At 43.1% G+C, this 20,495-nt stretch overlaps 1 pseudogene; it reads right to left on the reverse strand.

The window, feature by feature from the left end:
• Nucleotides 1-4,110: 4,110 nt before the first annotated feature.
• Nucleotides 4,111-5,011, reverse strand: LOC124667246 (annotated as a pseudogene).
• Nucleotides 5,012-20,495: the final 15,484 nt, after the last annotated feature.

Here is a 20,495-nt window from a genome sequence, read left to right on the forward strand (position 1 = left end):
TAACTTATTAAGCTATGTTTATCTTAACATATTTGCTTGTCGATTTGCTTTTTCTTGCACTGCAATGATTTCGAAATTGTTTCCGCATCCAATTGATGCATACTTGGCTCTTTTGCCTTGGCTCTGCCTACCTTCTCTGGGCATTTTTGGCGTATGAGCACAAAGTTCTTTTACCAAGCAAGCATTTTCTTGAACTTAGAAATAACTCGAAATTTTTGCAAAAAACCGGTATAACCGGGGTTAGTTAAACTTTTCCGGATTGTTCTTTCCTGCTCTCTCTTTCCGCAGTTCATGTGCTTATCCCCTACCGGTTTATCTTGCTTGCCATGAAGCCAAGTTATGGACAGCAGCAAAGTCGAAGACTCCGGTAGGATTTAGCACACTACTAAACCGGAAAGAAAAAACGTTCAATAGGCAACCGGCAACAGAAAAAATAGACATGTTTCATGCAACTTAGTAAGGGTAGTCCCCGAGATTCATTCGAGGTTCCGACATCTTTTTATTCATAACAAAATAAGGTACAAAAAGGAACTTCTCACAGCACCACCTCAAGAGTAGAAAGGACGCAACAAAGCTACATTCCATGGGCGTTTGGTCTCCTCTCCTGACTTGTCCGCCTTCCCTTTATTCCATTCCTGTGCATCAATTAGGTAATAGGCATCATTGTGGAGAGCCTTGCTCACAATGAAAGGTCCTTCCCACGGGGGGGAAAGCTTGTGCCGCCCTTCAGTGCGCTGCACTAGGCGTAGCACTAGGTCTCCTTCTCGGAATACCCTCGGGTTAACCTTCCGGCTGTGATAGCGTCTGAGGTTTTGCTGGTAAATGGTTGTTCTTGCCAGAGCTAACTCTCTTGCTTCTTCTAGCAAGTCCACATCGTTTTCTCGGGCCTCTTTTACCTCTTCTTCGGTATAGAGCTGGACCCTTGGTGAATCATGGAGAATGTCGGTTGGTATGACCGCTTCTGCCCCATAAACCATGAAGAATGGCGTGTATCCGGTAGACCGGTTCGGAGTTGTTCTTAGACTCCACAAGACTGATGGTAGCTCATCGATCCAACATCCCGGCAATTTTTCCATTGCATCAATGAGTCTCGGTTTGATACCGGAAAGTACTAAAGCATTCGTTCTTTCAACTTGGCCATTGCCTTGTGGGTGCGCCACTGAGCACAAATCCAACCGGATGTTCTTGTCTTCACAAAATCGCTTGAATTCTCCTTGAGCAAAGTTTGAGCCATTGTCGGCTATGATACCGTGCGGGTATCCATACCGCAGAATTACATCTTTTAGGAACTTCACCGCTGTGTGGCCATCACACTTTGCGATAGGCTTCACTTCCAACCACTTGGTGAATTTATCCACCATTACCAAGATGTGGGTCATGTTTCCCCTTGCGGTTTTAAACGGTCCAACCATGTCCAGGCACCAGACAGCGAATGGCCAAGTTAACGGTATGGTTTTTAAACCGGATGCTGGGGTATGGTTTTGTTTGGCGTACCTCTGGCACCCATTGCATTTTCTTACCATATCCTCCGCATTTCCAAAGCCATTGGCCAATAGAACCCATGCCGGAACACTTTTGCCACCAGTGCCCTTGATGAAGCGTGGTGTCCGCATTCTCCTCGGTGAATCTCTTCGAGCATTTCTTTTCCCTCTTCCGGCTCCACACATCTTTGGAGGACACCGGTAACACTTCTCTTGTACACCTCACTATTGATGATGGTGTAAGCTTTGGACCTCCTCTGTATCCTTCTGGATTCATTTTCGTCAATCGGCAAGGTGTCGTTGATCTTGAATTCCTTAATAGGTTTAACCCAAGATGGCGCTTCTCTAACCACAAACACCGGCATGTCTATGTCCATGTCGTCCACGAGTGTTACTTCTGCCGGTATGGGTGCCGCAGTCCCCGAGCTTACCGGTGGAGTCCCCGGGTTCGCTGGAGCAGTCCCCGCGTGTGCCGGAACAGTCCCCGAGTTTCCTTCATCTATATCCATTGGCACCACATGCGATTCCGGTACGAAAATTGATTCCGATTCCAGACTTGGTTTGATTGATGGAACTCTTAAGTGTGTCAAGGCTATTCCGGGGGGAATTTCCTGCCTCGATGAGCCTAGCTTGGATAGAGCATCCGCGGCTTCATTTTCGGCCCGCGGCACATGGTGAAACTCACACCCTTCAAAGAAGCCGGCAATCTTTTGCACATGAAACCGGTATGAGGCCATGTTGGCATCTTTTGCATCCCAATCTCCGGAACACTGCTGCACCACCAGATCTGAATCGCCGTAGCAAATGATCCGGAGCGCTCCGATTTCTTTTGCGACTTTAAGCCCATGTATCAGAGCTTCGTACTCAGCGACATTGTTTGATGCCCTGAAGTGCACTTGTAGAACATACCGGAGGTGATCTCCCTTAGGTGAGGTGAGCACCACACCGGCACCCAGACCCTCCTTGAGTTTGGATCCGTCAAAGTGCATCTTCCAATATTCTATCTTGTGCTCTGGCGGTTTGCATTGTACCTCCGCCCAATCGACCAAGAAATCAGCTAAGGCTTGCGACTTTATGGCGTCTCTTCTTTCATACACCGGTACATATGGTGATAGCTGAATTGCCCATTTTGCAATCCGGCCGCTGGCGTCCTTGTTACCCATGATGTCAGAAATGGGTGCCTCACTTACCACCTTCATGGGGTGCTCCTCAAAGTACCTAGAAGTGTACGTGACTACCATCCGCGCCACCGTGGGCAGCCCCTGGGAAATGTGCAACCTCTTCCCACTTTTGCTGACAAGAAAGGCTGAAACTTGGTTGCTCAACCAGTAGAAGGGATCCATATGATCATGGGACCGCCTCTATGACATCTTCATAGCGAACTTCCTAGGAAACTCCATGCAACCCATGCGGTCATACAAGCTCTTCACACTAAAGCAAGAACCAAGCTAGATAATCCATAATAAACTCCCTCTAAAGGTTCTTCGAGGTAGGAAGTCGGATCCTAAACATTTTGTGTACCCATGGATACACGACCCATATGATTATAGTTTTATACCCTTGGGTTGAATCCATACTCTTCCCGTCAAGTTGTAGTAGGTAGAGGACGTGTACATTAATGTGCATGTGGGTATTACCCATACTCTTATCATATCTCACAGTGGCATGTAGTTATTTTGTTGAGTTGTGACCATTGTATATTTTGTAGAATGTGATTATCAAATTATGATAATTTTTATGTAATTGATTTAATTTATCGAGTTCAAATAGGTGTGTTCTTGTTAAATGTGTTATTCATGAATGTGAAAATATGAACGTTATGCATCATTGACATGCTCGATGGGTATCCGGTGGGTAAAGATACCAACCGGGAATGCTGGTAGAATTTTATACCCATGGGTAAGGTTATAGATAGAATTTTATACTCACGAACTGTAAATGTATGGGAAGGTATAACTCTATATTACCTTCCTTATATGTAAGCAAACATTTGTTCTCTAGAGAGAGGTTTATAACGCCAAACCCTAAGTTCCATTGGCTTGCAAACAAATATACGAATTAGTTATGAGTAATAAAGTTTGAGAAAATGTCCAATTCAAAATAAGAATAAGGAGTGGATATAGAATGAAATGATGTTTTGGGTGCAGCAACCCCTTTAGGACACAGGTAGCAAAAAAAGTTACGAAAGGATTTCATCAAACAAGATAAATGTTACCCATGACAACAATAAGATGTTTTGCAATCAATTCAATTGCTACAAAATAATTTAACGAGGTTGGATGACCAAAGTCTAATGAATTTTTATATGATTACACAAAATGTACACTTATTGGGAAACGTTATCACAATAGCATAAAAAGAAAATAGACGCACCGCCATACATACATATAGTAGTTTCAAACCAGCTACATTAAGTATGCATTTTATTCATTCATATTTAGTTATTTACACATGCATGCATATCTCTAGAGCACTGTTATGCTAGCTACTAATATAATAGTACGGTATCAAAAATTACTCCACATATTAAACCAGCTATATTTAACACACGAGATACAGAGCATAGGGAAGAACACTTGAACGCTGAACCTCGGTACCACAGATACCTAGCCGAGCACAGCCGAGAGAATCACACGTAGCTCTTTATGGCGGAGCTGTATCCACTGCGATCATCGTAGAACTTAGACCACAACATGACGCCACCGTATTTAGGCGAGCCCTTAATGAGAGGCAGCACGCTTGCCGTCAGCTCACCAGCAGGAACGAATCCGGTGTCCGCCGCACCCTTGGAGCTGGCTGGGAGCCCCAGAAAGATCTTCCCTGCAGGCACCGACTCCCACTTCTTCCACGCGTCCATGAACGCCTCACGCCCCGCGCTAAACTGGCAGTCCTTGTTATTGTAGAACTGCACCCACACGTAGTCGAACAGCCCCGTGTTGATCGCATTTCCGTCCCACTCGTCGGGGAACGGGCACTGTGGCGCCGCGCTCAACAGCACCGTGTTGCCGCCCTTCTTGCCCAAGTTCTTCAGGTCCATGGCAAGGTTGTTCCAGAACTTCACGCCTCCGAGCTCGATGTCAAAGTCGATGCCGTCGAGTACAGCGTCGCCTAGGGGGCGGGATGAGGACGTGCCACCCAGGTAGTTGTTCCACAGGTACATAGCAACCTGACTATATAGCGTCACCGGGGGACGAGAGGCCGTAGCCTCCATCGCCGCCTCCGATAGATAGCAGGACCTTGACGCCGCGGCTCTGGCATGCATTGATGTCTTTGCTCTGCCCTCTGCAGCCACCCGACGAGGGGTGGCAATGGCTTGCAAGATCCAGCTGTGGGTTCTGGCCCTTGCCGAACTTGCGGAGGAAGGCCACGATAACAAACTCGTAGTTCCCAGACGCGCATGTCTCAGCCAACGATGCTTCACCGTCGTTCTGGCCCCAATACACGGCGATGCTGCCGGCCTGGCACGTCGCGAGGAGTGCCACGAACAGGGTGGCAATGAGCTGCAAGGGAGCGCGAGCTCGGCTTGCCATGGCTGGGCAGTGCCAAGCTAGTAGCTATAGCGCTAGGAACGATGGCTGTAGGTGCTTTGTGTTTTGAGCTGTAATGGCTGAGTTTTATAGTGGATTAGTGTTCGGTGGTAGCGACACTAGCGCCATGGAGTTCAATAAGGCTCACCCGCACCTGAATCTGAACTGATTTTACCAAGGGGTGACGGTTAAAAAGAGAATCAAGAGTTCAGGACCGACGGACGAGTTCAAATGACGGACGAACCACCGTACTCAACCGAAACATAAACGAAAGAACGAAGCATACGACAAAGTGAAAATGCACCTTCGTTCTCGACAGTGCGCACCAAAACGACAGTGATGGGATACCGACAGGGCAAACACGGATACACCGAGATTCTTACACATCACACCAAAACGACAGACATGGTAAAATAATTGACTGAAAGTCGTGAACAACAATATCCAATGCTAAATCTAGTAGCAAAATCATAGCCAGGCAGACATTCCCAAAGAGAACATAGTTGTTGGAGCTGAATCGCTCAGCTTCTTTCTTCTACCTCTCAATCTCTCTTGTCTATCTCACAAGCTTTTTTAATTAGATTCAGAAACTTTTTTTTTTCTTGGGAGAACAAAGGTCCTCTCCCGACCCCCACCCCAACCCTAACCGCCGCCGATAGCACCGTCGGGGCAAAGACCCACGGGGCGTGGCGGCGGCGGGGGCCCTTCCTCGTCGACGTGGGGGACGGCGGACGGGATCTCCTCCTCGACGCATACGGTGGATCGGCCGGCGCGGATGGTGATGGGCGGCGGCGGCTCTGCGCTGCGGAACCCCTCCTCACGTAGGCTCTCCCCCGCAGCACACCGGCAGGGGCTAGTGGTGGGCGGCGGCCAGGCCCATGGCCTGCGCCATCCCCTCCCCCCCCCCCGCCTCTCGTCGGTGAGTGGAGGCGATCTCGGGCTTCTTCCGCGACACGAGGTCGCCCGGGGCAACATCTTTGGGTACGACGGTGGAGGTGGCCCTCTTCTTCGCCGGAGAGGGTCGGCCTGCGGTTGGTGGTGGTGGATCTATCGATCTATCACCGCGTTCCGGCGGCGTGATGGAGAAGCATGGAAGCCGGCGACGGTGTCGCCGGTGGAGGGTTGGAGTGGCCAGCCCGGGATGGTCGCCGACGTGGGGGTCCGACCTGTATAAAGGCAGCGGTCCTAGGGCCTCTCTTGCGTGAAGAGGAAGACCTACCGGAGGCCTGGACTCGCGATCTGGCCGGTGTGTTGAGTTCCTCCGCCGGCGAATGTAACAGTGCTTTTTGCCTGGAGTTTGCTGGATCGGTGGTATTCGGCCGTGCGCACCCATGCTTTTATTCCGACCGATTGGTTCTGGAGGGAGCGGCACGAAGCTCTTTTTCTGTGTTGACATCAAGTGACTATGGATCCATGATAAAAGTTGGAAAAAAAGAATTTCATGAAGGCCGGATGGGAGGACTAGCTAAGGGAGGTTCAAATCTCCGCACTGTTGAGGGACTTGCTTGGTGTTCCGGACTTCACAGCAGCGGCATGAAAGTGGGGGTGACGACACAGGTGAAGTTCGGAGTCCTACCTTTTAGGGTGAAAGCCCAAGGTCTGGCTTTAACTGGTTGTGCCTGGCAATAATCTTGTTGGAGGCATTGTTTTGAGAGTGGGGACTATCTTCAGGGTGGAAACGTAAGATCTTTGATCGGGCGACGATGGTGTTACAGCACTGTTTCCTTCTTAGAGGCGTCGTTTTTGGAGAGTCTGTATTTTAGGTGTTGTCTTGGCAGTGGATAGTGGATGTATTGCTGTTGTTAGGCTCGAGATACTGTAGCGGGACTTTTGTTTCTTAGTTTTCTTTTCCTTTTTTTAGCTGTGTGCATCCGTAGTGCCATTAGGGTGGTGCGTTGTTGCAGAGGCTGGCTGTAATTGGTATCTTTTTTATATTAATATATTCCCTTTATTGAAAAAAAAATCTCACAAGCATAAGTAAACAATAGAGTTTGGTGCCGGCTGCCTAGAGCCCTAGACAACGATTTCTTCTCTCTATTCTCTTTCTCTCAAATAAATAAGTGATGGACAAGTGATTACATGGCCTTATATAGACCCAACTCGTAAGTGTCACACTCACCACTAACTTCACACACGCATGCACTCACACTACTACACCAGCCACTAACACTTAACCAGGCCATGCACTAGCTAACCAACTACGTAGTAACTCACTATGACCACGTCTTCCTCCTAGACTCACTCCAGGGAAAACCACACGCCCATACCACACATGCGCATGCATCTAGCTGGATGATCTCCCGATGGACTTGCTCAGCAGCTTCACCGGCCGCACCGCATCACACGGCACGATGGCATCTCGCCTTGTACACCGGCTGCATCGCACGGCAAATCGGCATCTCGCCGACACGCTTTAAAGCTGAAACTTGGTTGACTTCGTACGTCTCACATGTACCCTACTCCCTCCGTCCACAAATAAGTGGATGTGCGGGATTTTTAAGGTAAATAAGCAAAAGGGAGAGAAAAATTGCATTAGGAAGATGCTACTAACATCTCTCTCCTCTTTAATTATTTCACTTCCAACCGGCTAAGTGCATGTATAAAATTAAGATAACATGTGCTGAATATTATTGGGTTTGCTTTCGGTGCAATGAGAAAGAAATATTTTTTGCTAATTTAATGTGCATTGGGAACATACAAGTACACTCTTTCATGGACAAAGTTTGAGGCTAGATGTCCACTTATTTGAGGACGGATGAAGTATGTCAACATATCACGCGGTCATGCCTCTAACTACAACAGAACTAAATAAACTAGTGTAGATATAATAATCAAGATTAAAAGCTAACCATCTTCCCCAAATCTTGGTTCTCCAATCCACCTACAGCTTCAAAGAAGGCACTGCCCTTCATGGTCGCCGTCTCCCGGATCGGCATCGCACGGACGTCTCCTTGTGACAGGCATCACTCCGTCGTCTACTCCTAAGTCCTAATGGCATTATACCACTAGCTGCTAGCGGCATCACACCACTGACAACCTCCGCCTCACGTCATCAACCTCCAACTCCCATGGAGTTCGTCGGGCCATTGTCAGCTTCAACGGCATCGCACCGCCATTGCCTTGTTGTGTCGTATGATGCAGCTCGACCGCGTGAAGATGTTGAGCAATTCCATCGGGTGATCATGCAGGTAGATGCATGTGGAGATCGGTAGCGCGAGGTGGAGTCTGTTGGTGGTGCGATGCCAGTAGCAGCTAGTTGCAACGCGATGGCGCTAGGAGGTGATGGCGGTGTGCTGATGCCACAAGAAGATGGCGGTGTAATGCCGTTGCGTGGTCATGGTGGTGTGATGCCGTCTGATACGTCCAAAACATATCTACTTTCCCGAACACTTTTGCTATTGTTTTGCCTCTAATTTGTGTATTTTGGATGCAACTAACACGGACTAACGCTGTTTTCAGCAGAACTGTTCTGGTGTCTCGTTTTTCTGCAGAAATCCAACTTTCAGGAAAAACCTCAGAATTTATACAGAAGGCCCTATTTCCCAGAAGACTCACGGAGCCAGAAGGGCAAGTCAGGTGGAGGCCCGAGGGCCCCACACCCTAGGGCGGCGCGGCCCAGGAGGGGGGCGCGCGGCCCTAGTGTGTGGCGGCCTCGGCTGGCCCCCGACGCCCTCCTTCGGACTACTTATCGCCCTCGACCTAAAAACGCACGGGGAGAAGTCGAAGTCACCAGAAACCCTCCAGAGAGCCGCCACATCGCGAAACTCCGTCTCGGGAGCCAGAAGTCTCCGTTCTGGCACTCCGCCGGGACGGGGAATTGGAGGAGATCTTCACCTCCATCACCACCGACGTCTCTCCATCGACCAGCCATGTTTCCCCCATCCATGTGTGAGTAATTCCCCCGCTGTAGGCTAAAGGGGATGGTAGGGATTGGATGAGATTGATCATGTAATAGTCACAAGATTGTTAGGGCATGGTGCCTAGTATCCGTAGATGTTACTTTTATGATATTGTTGCAACTTCTTATGCTTAATGCTTGTCACTAGGGCCCGAGTGCCATGATCTCAGATCTGAACATGTTATTGTTTCATCATGATATGCATTGTTTATTGATCTTACCCGCAAGTTGTATACACACGTTGCTGTCCGGAACCAATGGCCCCGAAGTGACAGAAATCGGGACAACCGGAGGGGATGGTAGTGATGTGAGGATCACATGTGTTCACGGAGTGTTAATGCTTTGCTCCGGTACTCTATTAAAAGGAGTACCTTAATTTCCAGTAGTTTCCCTAGAGGCCCGGCTGCCACCGGCTGGTAGGACAAAAGATGTTGTGCAAGTTTCTCATTGCGAGCACGTACGACTATATATGGAACACATGCCTATTGATTGATTAGTACTTGGATACCGCTTTATTATTACCTGCAAATGCCCTACCATGATTGTTATATGAATTCTCTCATCCATGCAACGCCCGTTCATCCGTCCCTGTGCCTACAGTATTTTAATCCTGCTGTTTACTATAATCACTACTGCTGTCTTTATTTCACCGCTGCTGTTATTTCACTATTCCTACTGCTATAAAACTGTTGCTACTGATAAACTCTTGCGAGCAAGTCTGTTTCCAGGTGCAGCTGAATTGACAACTCCACTGTTAAGGCTTACAAGTATTCTTTGTCTCCCCTTGTGTCGAATCAATAAATTGGGTAATACTTCCCTCGAAGACTGTTGCGATCCCCTATACTTGTGGGTCATCAAGACTATTTTCTGGCGCCGTTGCCGGGGAGCATAGCTTTATTTGGAAGTTCACTTGGATTGATATTGTTCGCTGCAAATTCTCCATCATGGGTAAACCTCGCGATACTAAAATCGCCATATTACCATCCACTACAAGAAAAGGTACAACTCTGAGTACCTCTGCTGCTCTTGATTCACCATCTGTGATAAGTCAACTTGTTTCACCACCACAAACTTCACGTGTTGGTACTTCTGCTGAATCTAAAAATTCCTCTGATAATTTTGATGATGCTTCTACTGTGCTTGATAATGTTGGGTCATTAGGTCCTTTTCTAGATGCTACAATTGCTAGGTCTAGACAAATTGAAATTACTGAAACCCCTAATGAAAATACTATTACACCTGTTAATTCACCTGAGATTGATGATCTTGATGAAGATTATGTAGAACTTGATGATGATTTTATTGATAAATGCAATGCTACTACTAGTACAAGTAACCTCAAAAAGCTTATTGCACAACATGCTGTTAGATATAAACCGTCTCCTGATCCTAAATTTGCCACATCTCCTATAAACATTAAGGATAAAGATTATGATTTTTCTCTTGATTTATCTCATATATCTATTGTTGAGAAAACACCCTTTTGTGGTACTGAAAAAGAGAGTGCTGTAGAACATATGAATGAGCTTTCTACTTTAAGTAGCTTGTTTTCTGATGATGTTAAGATGCGTACTTATTTTGTTGCTAAGATTTTCCCATTCTCATTAAAGGATTATGCTAAGATTTGGTATAATAATTTGCCTCCTGATTCTATTAATAGTCCAAGTTGTTTGCTTGATGTTTTCTTTCGGAAATACTTTCCCGCTAGTGCTCAACATATGGCTTTGCAGAGAATTTATAGTTTTGATCAAGAAGATGGAGAGAAATTGCCCGAAGCTTGGAGAAGATTTTGCTCTCTTATTAGAGCTCGGCCTGGACATGATTTGGAAAAGCATGATTTACTTGATATATTTTATAGTGGACTAACCATTGAGTCTAGGGCATACCTGGATAGTTGTGCTGATTGTGTTTTCAGGAAAAGAACTCCGGACGAAGCTGAAGAATTATTGGCAAAGATAAGCAAAAATCATGATGATTGGTCTACACCTGAACCAACCCCTACACCAATACTGAAGAAGAGGGGTATGATTGAATTAAATGATGAAGATATGAGGGAAGCCAAGAAATCTCTTATGGAGAAGGGTATTAAATCTGAAGATGTGAAGAATTTACCTCCTATAGAAGACCTATGTAAGATATTTTCCCCTTCATCCACAATCGAGGTACATTCTCTTCAACGCTTTGATAGAGGTGATATTCCTTATTCAAAACCTCCTGATCAATGCTTAGATGAATTTGATAATTATATTGTTAAGCAAAACAATTTTAATATGAGAGTAGAGAATCATCTAATGGAAAATTCTCAAACTATTGGTAAATTGCATGATATTGTGGAGAGAACCTCCAATGATGTTAAGATGCTTGTTAAACATTTTGATATGATTCAAACTCAAATTAATCAACTTACTAAAGTGCAAAATGACTTGTTAAAAAATAATAATGAAGAGAAACAAGTTTATGAAGTAACAACTAGAGGCGGTGTTTCTACCCAGGATCCTCTATATCCTGAAGGGCACCCCAAAAGGATTGAACAAGATTCTCAACGAACTAAAGAAATTAGTAGTCCTTCTAAGAAAAAGAAGAAGAAACATAAAACTGTTGTAGAATCCTCTGAACCTATTAATGATCCTAATAGTATTTCTATTTCTTATGCTGAAACTGAAAGTGGCAATGAACATGATGAAGATAATGATAAGAATGATGCTCCTGATAAAGAAGAAATTGAAAAAGAACCTGAAAAGCATGATAAAAATAAGAAGTACACTAAAGAAGATTTTATTACAAAGAAACATGGTAATGAAAGAGAACCTTGGGTTCAAAAGCCAATGCCTTTTCCTCGCTAAGAAAATAAAATCAAAGGAGGAGGAACATTATAATAAATTTTGTGATTGGATGAAACCTTTATTTTTGCAAATCCCTTTGATCGATGCTATTAAATTGCCTCCTTATTCAAAGTATATGAAAGATATTGTCTCTAACAAAAGGAAAATTCCCAATGAGGAGATTTCCACTATGCTCGCTAATTACTCCTTCAATGGTAAGGTTCCGAAGAAGCTTGGAGACCCAGGTATACCGACTATTCCTTGTTGCATCAAGAATAATTATGTTCGAACTGCTCTATGTGATTTGGGAGCAGGAGTTAGTGTGATGCCTTTTTCTCTTTACAAGATACTTGATTTAGATAAGTTGATACCAACTGATATATCTTTGCAAATGGCTGATAAATCTACTGCTATTCCTGTTGGTGTATGTGAAAATGTTCATGTTCAAGTTACTCAACATTGCTTGATATTAACTGATTTTGTTGTGTTGGAAATGCCTGAAGATGATAATATGTCCATTATTCTTGGAAGACCCTTTCTTAATACTGCAGGGGCTGTTATTGATTGCAATAAAGGCAAGGTTACTTTCAATGTTGATGACAAGGAACATACTGTCTATTTTCCCAAGAGGATTGATAAAGTATATGGAGTTAATACAATTTTTAATGTGAAAACTATCAAAGTGGGATCCATTGATTGCCCTATATATGAGCCTAAAGAAGAATATCAAACTCTTGTGATTGGATCCATATCAATTCAATATAAGGTAACATGATTGATTTGAGGTTTATTTCTTCTTATGTCATATAAAATTTATTTGGTAGCAAGACTTGATCAACCTTGTTAACAAGTATATTTTAATGCATAAGAGAGCTAAACAACATTTCTTTCTTTCTTTCTCCCTCCATTTGTTTTACTTGCTGTAGCATTTTTTGTTTTGCAATATGCTTTAGTTGTTTAAGATTTTGGAAATCATTTTCCTGCGCAGTAATAATTAATTTAACACCCAGAAATGTGCATTTTTCGAAGTTCTCAAAGATTTACAAAAATTATACGGATAGTCTTATTTTTCGAAGGAGCACCTGGGAGCACCTGGGGCTGACCAGTGGGGCACCCCAGGGTGGCACCCCACAGGCCGGCGCGGCCAGCAAGGGGGGCGCGCCACCCTGTTGTGTGGGCCCCTCCTTGCCCCACTCCATCATCTCTTTCACTCAGTGCACTCTCTCTCCCGAAAAAACTCGTACTCACTTTCTCTCACTCGCGTTTCTGCTCAAGAACTCGCGATTTCTCGATCTCTTTGCTCAGCCCAGATTTCTGTCTGAAATTTGGCACATTTGCTCCCCGGTATGTGACTCCTTTGATTGTCCAATTAGAATTTTGTTTGGTTGAGTATATCTTGAATATTTTGCTGCTGTAGATAACATGTTTAGTGAGCTTGCATGCTTGTTCTAAGTGGTAGAAACTAGTTTTGATGCATGTTTAGTACTCTAGCAAGATCCTATAGTAGTTCCCCTCAATTATATACCTTGAAATCAAATTTTATAATGATTGTTGAAAAATTTCAGAAAAGGAAAATGAACAACTACAACTTTGGAGAGGTGTTCGAAGGAGAGACGACGAGCACAGGGAGGCCCTCGAGGGCAGTCACTCGGATTAGACGATCCTATAATGAGGACGTCATTGCACCAAGCTTCGATGAGGGCAATGGAGACCCTAATGCTTCATCTTTTCCATGCTATGAATTTTTGAGCAATGCAGGGTTATTGGATGATTTCTTGACTCTCATCGGAAAGGCGGGTTTAACCACTTATATGGAGGATGAGAGGAAGCAATACTACATGCTCACTAAAATCTTTGTGGAGAGCTTCAAGTTCAACAACAAGCACTTCAACCCGATGATACGTCTCCAACGTATCGATAATTTCTTACGTTCCATGCTACTTTATTGATGATACCTACATGTTTTATGCACATTATATGTCATATTTATGCATTTTCTGGAACTAACCTATTAATAAGATGCCGAAGAGCCGCTTGTCTGTTTTCTGCTGTTTTTGGTTTCGTAAATCCTAGTAAGGAAATATTCTCGGAATTGGACGAAACTTTCGCCCAGGGTCCTATTTTTGCACGAAGCTTCCAGAAGACCGAAGAGTCAACGAAGTGGGGCCACGAGGCAGCCAGGAGATAGGGCGGCGCGGCCCAAGCCCTGGCCGCGCCGGCCTACCCCCTGGGCCCCTCGTGTGGCCCCTGACCTACCCTTCCGCCTACTTAAAGCTTCCGTCGTGAAACCCCCAGTACCGAGAGCCACGATACGGAAAACCTTCCAGAGACGCCGCCGCCGCGAATCCCATCTCGGGGGATTCAGGAGATCGCCTCCGGCACCCTGCCGGAGAGGGGATTCATCTCCCGGAGGACTCTTCATCGCCATGATCGCCTCCGGAGTGATGAGTGAGTAGTTCACCCCTGGACCATGGGTCCATAGCGAGTAGCTAGATGGTCGTCTTCTCCTTGTTGTGCTTCATTGTTGGATCTTGTGAGCTGCCTAACATGATCAAGATCATCTATATGTAATACTATATGTTGTGTTTGTCGGGATCCGATGGATAGAGAGTACTATGATTATGGTGATTATCAATCTATTGTTTATGTGTTGTTTATGATCTTGCATGCTCTCCGTTATTAGTAGAGGCTCGGCCAAGTTTTTACTCTTAACTCCAAGAGGGAGTATTTATGCTCGATAGTGGGTTCATGCCTCCATTGAATCCGGGACGAGTGACGTAAAGTTCTAAGGTTGTGGATGTGTTGTTGCCACTAGGGATAAAACATTGATTCTATGTCTAAGGATGTAGTTGTCGGTTACATTACGCACCATACTTAATGCAATTGTCTGTTGCTTAGCAACTTAATACTGAATGGGGTTCGGATGATAACCTGAAGGTGGACTTTTTAGGCATAGATGCAGTTGGATGGCGGTCTATGTACTTTGTCGTAATGCCCAATTAAATCTCACTATATTTATCATATCATGTATATGCATTGTTATGCCTTTCTCTATTTGTCAATTGCCCGACCGTAATTTGTTCACCCAACATGCTTTTATCTTATGGGAGAGACACCTCTAGTGAACTGTGGACCCCGGTCCTATTCTTTACATAGCATAAATTCTACTGCAATTGTGTTTTACTATTTTCTTTGCAAACATCTTCCACTCGATACGTTTAATCCTTTGTTACAGCAAGCCGGTGAGATTGACAACCTCACTGTTTCGTTGGGACAAAGTACTTGGGTTGTGTTGTGCAGGTTCCGCGTTGGCGCCGGAATCCCTGGTGTTGCGCCGCATCACATTTCGCGACCATCAACCTTCAACGTGCTTCTTGGCTCCTACTGGTTCGATTAAACCTTGGTTTCTTTCCGAGGGAAAACTTGCTACCGTGCGCATCATACCTTCCTCTTGGGGTTCCCAATGAACGTGTGAGTTACACGCCATCAAGCTCTTTTTCTGGCGCCGTTGCCGGGGAGATCAAGACACGCTGCAAGGGGAGTCTCCACTTCTCAATCTCTTTACTTTGTTTTTGTCTTGCTTTATTTTATTTACTACTTTGTTTGCTGCACCTAAACAAAACACAAAAAAATTAGTTGCTAGTTTTACTTTATTTACTGTCTTGCTCTCCATATCAAAAACACAAAAAAATTAGTTACTTGCATTTACTTTATCTAGTTTATTTTATTTACCGTTGCTAAAATGAATACCCCTGAAAATACTAAGTTGTGTGACTTCACAAATGCAAATAATAATGATTTCCTATGCACACCTATTGCTCCACCTGCTACTACAGCAGAATTCTTTGAAATTAAACCTCGCTTTACTCGAACTTGGTTATGAGAGATCAATTTTCTGGTGTTAGTTCTGATGATGCTGCTGCCCATCTTAATAATTTTGTTGAACTTTGTGAAATGCAAAAGTATAAAGATGTAGATGGTGATATTATTAAATTGTAAGTGTTTCCTTTCTCATTAAGAGGAAGAGCTAAAGATTGGTTGCTATCTTTGCCTAAGAATAGTATTGATTCATGGACTAAATGTAAGGATGCTTTTATTGGTAGATATTATCCTCCCGCTAAAATTATATCTTTGAGAAGTAGCATAATGAATTTTAAGCAATTAGATACTGAACATGTTGCTCAAGCATGGGAGAGAATGAAAACTTTGGTAAAGAATTGCCCAACCCATGGACTCGACTACTTGGATGATCATCCAAACCTTCTATGCAGGACTAAATTTTTCTTCGCGGAATTTATTGGATTCAGCTGCTGGAGGTACCTTTATGTCCATCACTTTGGGGGCGGCTACAAAACTTCTTGATGATATGATGATAAATTACTCTGAATGGCACACGGAAAGAGCTCCACAAGGTAAGAAGGTAAATTCTGTTGAAGAAACCTCTTCCTTGAGTGATAAGATTGATGTGATTATGTCTATGCTTGTGAATGGTAGATCTAATGTTGATCCAAATAATGTTCCTTTAGCTTCATTGGTTGCTCAAGAAGAAAATGTTGATGTGAATTTCATTAAAAACAATAATTTCAACAACAATGCTTATAGGAACAACTCGGTAATAACTATAGGCCATATCCTTCGCTAATGGTAATGGTTATGGTAATTCTTATGGAAATTCTTACAACAATAATAGGAGTGTACCCTCTGGTCTTGAAGCTATGCTTAAAGAATTTATTAGTACACAAACTGCTTTTAACAAATCTGTTGAGGAAAGGCTTGATAAAATTGATACTATTGCTTCTAGAGTTGATAGACTTGCCTCCGATGTTAATCTTTTAAAATTGAAAGTTATGCCTAATAATGACATTGATAATAAGATTACTACTACAGCAAATGCCATCCAAGTTAGAATTAATGAGAATATAAGATTAATGGCTGAACTGCGTGCTAGGTGGGATAGAGAAGAAAATGAAAAACTAGCTAAAGAGAATAATGTAGCTAAAGTTTGGACTATTACCACCACTAGTAATGCTAATTCTTCACATGTTGCTGCACCTCCTACTATCAATGGTAAAATAATTGGTGTTGGCAATGTTTCTACTCCTAGTGCAAGGCGTACAAAACTGCCTCGAAATTGCCGAACTCGCTGAAACCGCTTGTGATAAAACTCGCTGAAATTTTTTCCAACCTTGGGAACAATGATCCCATTGCTGTAGCTCATAATGATTTAGATTTTGATGATTGCCACATCTCTGAAGTTATAAAGTTCTTACAAAAACTTGCTAAAAGTCCTAATGCTAGTGCTATAAATTTAGCCTTTACAAAACATATTACAAATGCTCTCATAAAAGCTAGAGAAGAGAAACTAAAACTTGAAACTTCTATTCCTAGAAAGTTAGAAGATGGTTGGGAGCCCATCATTAAAATGAAATTCAATGACTTTGAATGTAATGCTTTATGTGATCTTGGTGCAAGTATTTCTGTTATGCCAAAAAAGATTTATGATATGCTTGACTTGCCACCATTAAAGAATTGTTATTTGGATGTTAATCTTGCCGATAATGTTAAAAAGAAACCTTTGGGGAGGATTGATAATGTGCACATTACGGTTAACAATAACCTTGTCCCCGTTGATTTTGTTGTCTTGGATATCGAATGCAATGCATCTTGTCCTATTGTATTGGGAAGACCTTTTCTTCGAACTCGTTGGTGCTGTTATTGATATGAGGGAAGGTAATATTAAATATCAATTTCCTCTCAAGAAAGGTATGAAACACTTCCCTAGAAAGAGAATGAAGTTGCCTTTTGATTCTATTATTAGAACAAGTTATGATGTTGATGCTTCTACTCTCGATGTTACTTGATTTGCACTTTCGCGCCTAGCTGAAAGGCGTTAAAGAAAAGCGCTTATGGGAGACAACCCATGTTTTTACTACAGCAATTTTTTGTTTTGTTGAGTCTTGGAAGTTGTTTACTACTGTAGCAACCTCTCCTTATCATGTTTTTGTGCCAATTAAAGTTTCTATGTCAAAGTTGATGTTATATTTGGGATCGCTGCGCAGAAACAGCATTGCTGTCTGTCACGAATCTGGGCACAGTTCTCTGTAGAAAATTCGAAAAAATCTGCCAATTTACGAGCGTGATCCTCAGATATGTACGCAACTTTCATTAGTTTTGAGTTTTTCCATTTGAGCAAGTCTGGTGCCAGCTTTAAATTCGTCTTTACGGACTGTTCTGTTTTTGACAGATTCTGCCTTTTATTTCGCATTGCCTCTTTTGCTATGTTGGATTTATTTCTTTGATCCATTAATGTCCAGTAGCATTATGCAATGTCCAGAAGTGAAAATAATGATTGTGTCACCTCTGAATGTATGAATTATTAATTGTGCACTAACCCTCTAATGAGTTTGCTTGAAGTTTGGTGTGAAGGAAGTTTTCAAGTGTCAAGAGAGGAGTATGATATACTATGATCAAGAGGAGTGAAAGCTCTAAGCTTGGGGATGCCCCCGTGGTTCACCCCTGCATATTCTAAGAAGACTCAAGCATCTAAGCTTGGGGATGCCCAAGGCATCCCCTTCTTCATCGACAACATCATCAGGTTCCTCCCCTGAAACTATATTTTTATTCAATCACATCTTGTGTTCTTTACTTGGAGCATCGGTTTGTTTTAGTTTTTGTTTTGTTTGAATAAGATGGATCCTAGCATTCACTTTGTGGGAGAGAGACACGCTCCGCTGTTGCATATGGACACATGTGTCCTTAGGCTTTACTCATAATGTTCATGGCGAAGTTTCTTCTTCGTTAAATTGTTATATGGTTGGAATTGGAAAATGCTACATGTAGTAATTCTAAAATGTCTTGGATAATGTGATACTTGGCAATTGTTGTGCTCATGTTTAAGCTCTTGCATCATATACTTTGCACCCATTAATGAAGAAATACATAGAGCTTGCTAAAATTTGGTTTGCATATTTCGTCTCTCTAAGGTCTAGATAATATCTAGTATTGAGTTTTGAACAACAAGGAAGACGGTGTAGAGTCTTATAATGTTTACAATATGTCTTTTATGTGAGTTTTGCTGCGCCGGTTCATCCTTGAGTTTGCTTCAAATAACCTTGCTAGCCCAAACCTTGTATCGAGAGGGAATACTTCTCATGCATCCAAATACTTGAGCCAACTTCTATGCCATTTGTGTCCACCATACCTACCTACTACATGGTATTTCTCCGCCATTCCAAAGTAAATTGCTTGAGTGCTACCTTTAAAATTCCATCATTCACCTTTGCAATATATAGCTCATGGGACAAAATAGCCTTAAAAACTATCGTAGTATTGAATATGTACTTATGCACTTTATATTTTATTAAGTTGCTTGTTGTGCGATAACCATGCTTCGGGGAACGCCATCAACTATTGTTGAATATCATGTGAGTTGCTATGCATGTCCGTCTTGTCTCGAAGGTCTATCATTTTAGTGATTGGAGCATGCAAAATTGTTAGAGAAGAACATTGGGCCGCTAACTAAAGCCATGAATCATGGTTGAAGTTTCAGTTTTGGACATATATCCTCAATCTCATATGAGAATAATAATCATTGCTACATGCTTATGCATTTAAGAGGAGTCCATTATCTCGTTGTCCATGTTGTCCCGGTATGGATGTCTAAGTTGAGAATAATCAAAAGCGAGAAATCCAAAATGCGAGCATTCTCCTTAGACCTTTGTACAGCGGCATGGAGGTACCCCTTTGTGACACTTGGTTGAAACATGGCATGCAAAGATCCGGTAGTCCAAGCTAAGTAGGACGAGGTGCGGGCACTATTAGTATACTATGCATGAGGCTTGCAACTTGTAAGATATAATTTACATAACTCATATGCTTTATTACTACCGTTGACAAAATTGTTTCATGTTTTCAAAATAAAAGCTCTAGCACAAATACAGCAATCGATGCTTTCCTCTTTGAAGGACCATTCTTTTACTTTTATTGTTGAGTCAGTTTACCTATCTCCCTCCACCTTAAGAAACAAACACTTGTGTGAACTGTGCATTGATTCCTACATACTTGCATATTGCACTTGTTATATTACTTTATGTTGACAATATCCATGAGATATACATGTTATGAGTTGAAAGCAACTGCTGAAACTTAATCTTCCTATGTGTTGCTTCAACACCTTTACTTTGATTTATTGCTTTATGAGTTAACTCTTATGCAAGACTTATTGATGCTTGTCTTGAAGTACTATTCATGAAAAGTCTTTGCTATATGATTCACTTGTTTACTCATGTCATTACCTTTGTTTTGATCGCTGCATTCATTACATATGTTTACAAATAGTATGATCAAGATTATGATGGCATGTCACTTCCGAAATTATCTTTGTTATCGTTTTACCTGCTCGGGACGAGCAGAACTAAGCTTGGGGATGCTGATACGTCTCCAACGTATCGATAATTTCTTACGTTCCATGCTACTTTATTGATGATACCTACATGTTTTATGCACATTATATGTCATATTTATGCATTTTCTGGAACTAACCTATTAACAAGATGCCGAAGAGCCGCTTGTCGTTTTCGCTGTTTTTGGTTTCAGAAATCCTAGTAAGGAAATATTCTCGGAATTGGACGAAACTTTCGCCCAGGGTCCTATTTTTGCACGAAGCTTCCAGAAGACCGAAGAGTCAACGAAGTGGGGCCACGAGACAGCCAGGAGATAGGGCGGCGCGGCCCAAGCCCTGGCCGCGCCGGCCTACCCCCGGGCCCCT

Source organism: Lolium rigidum, chromosome 6, assembly GCF_022539505.1.
Source record: "Lolium rigidum isolate FL_2022 chromosome 6, APGP_CSIRO_Lrig_0.1, whole genome shotgun sequence".
NCBI classification, from domain to species: Eukaryota; Viridiplantae; Streptophyta; class Magnoliopsida; order Poales; family Poaceae; genus Lolium; species Lolium rigidum.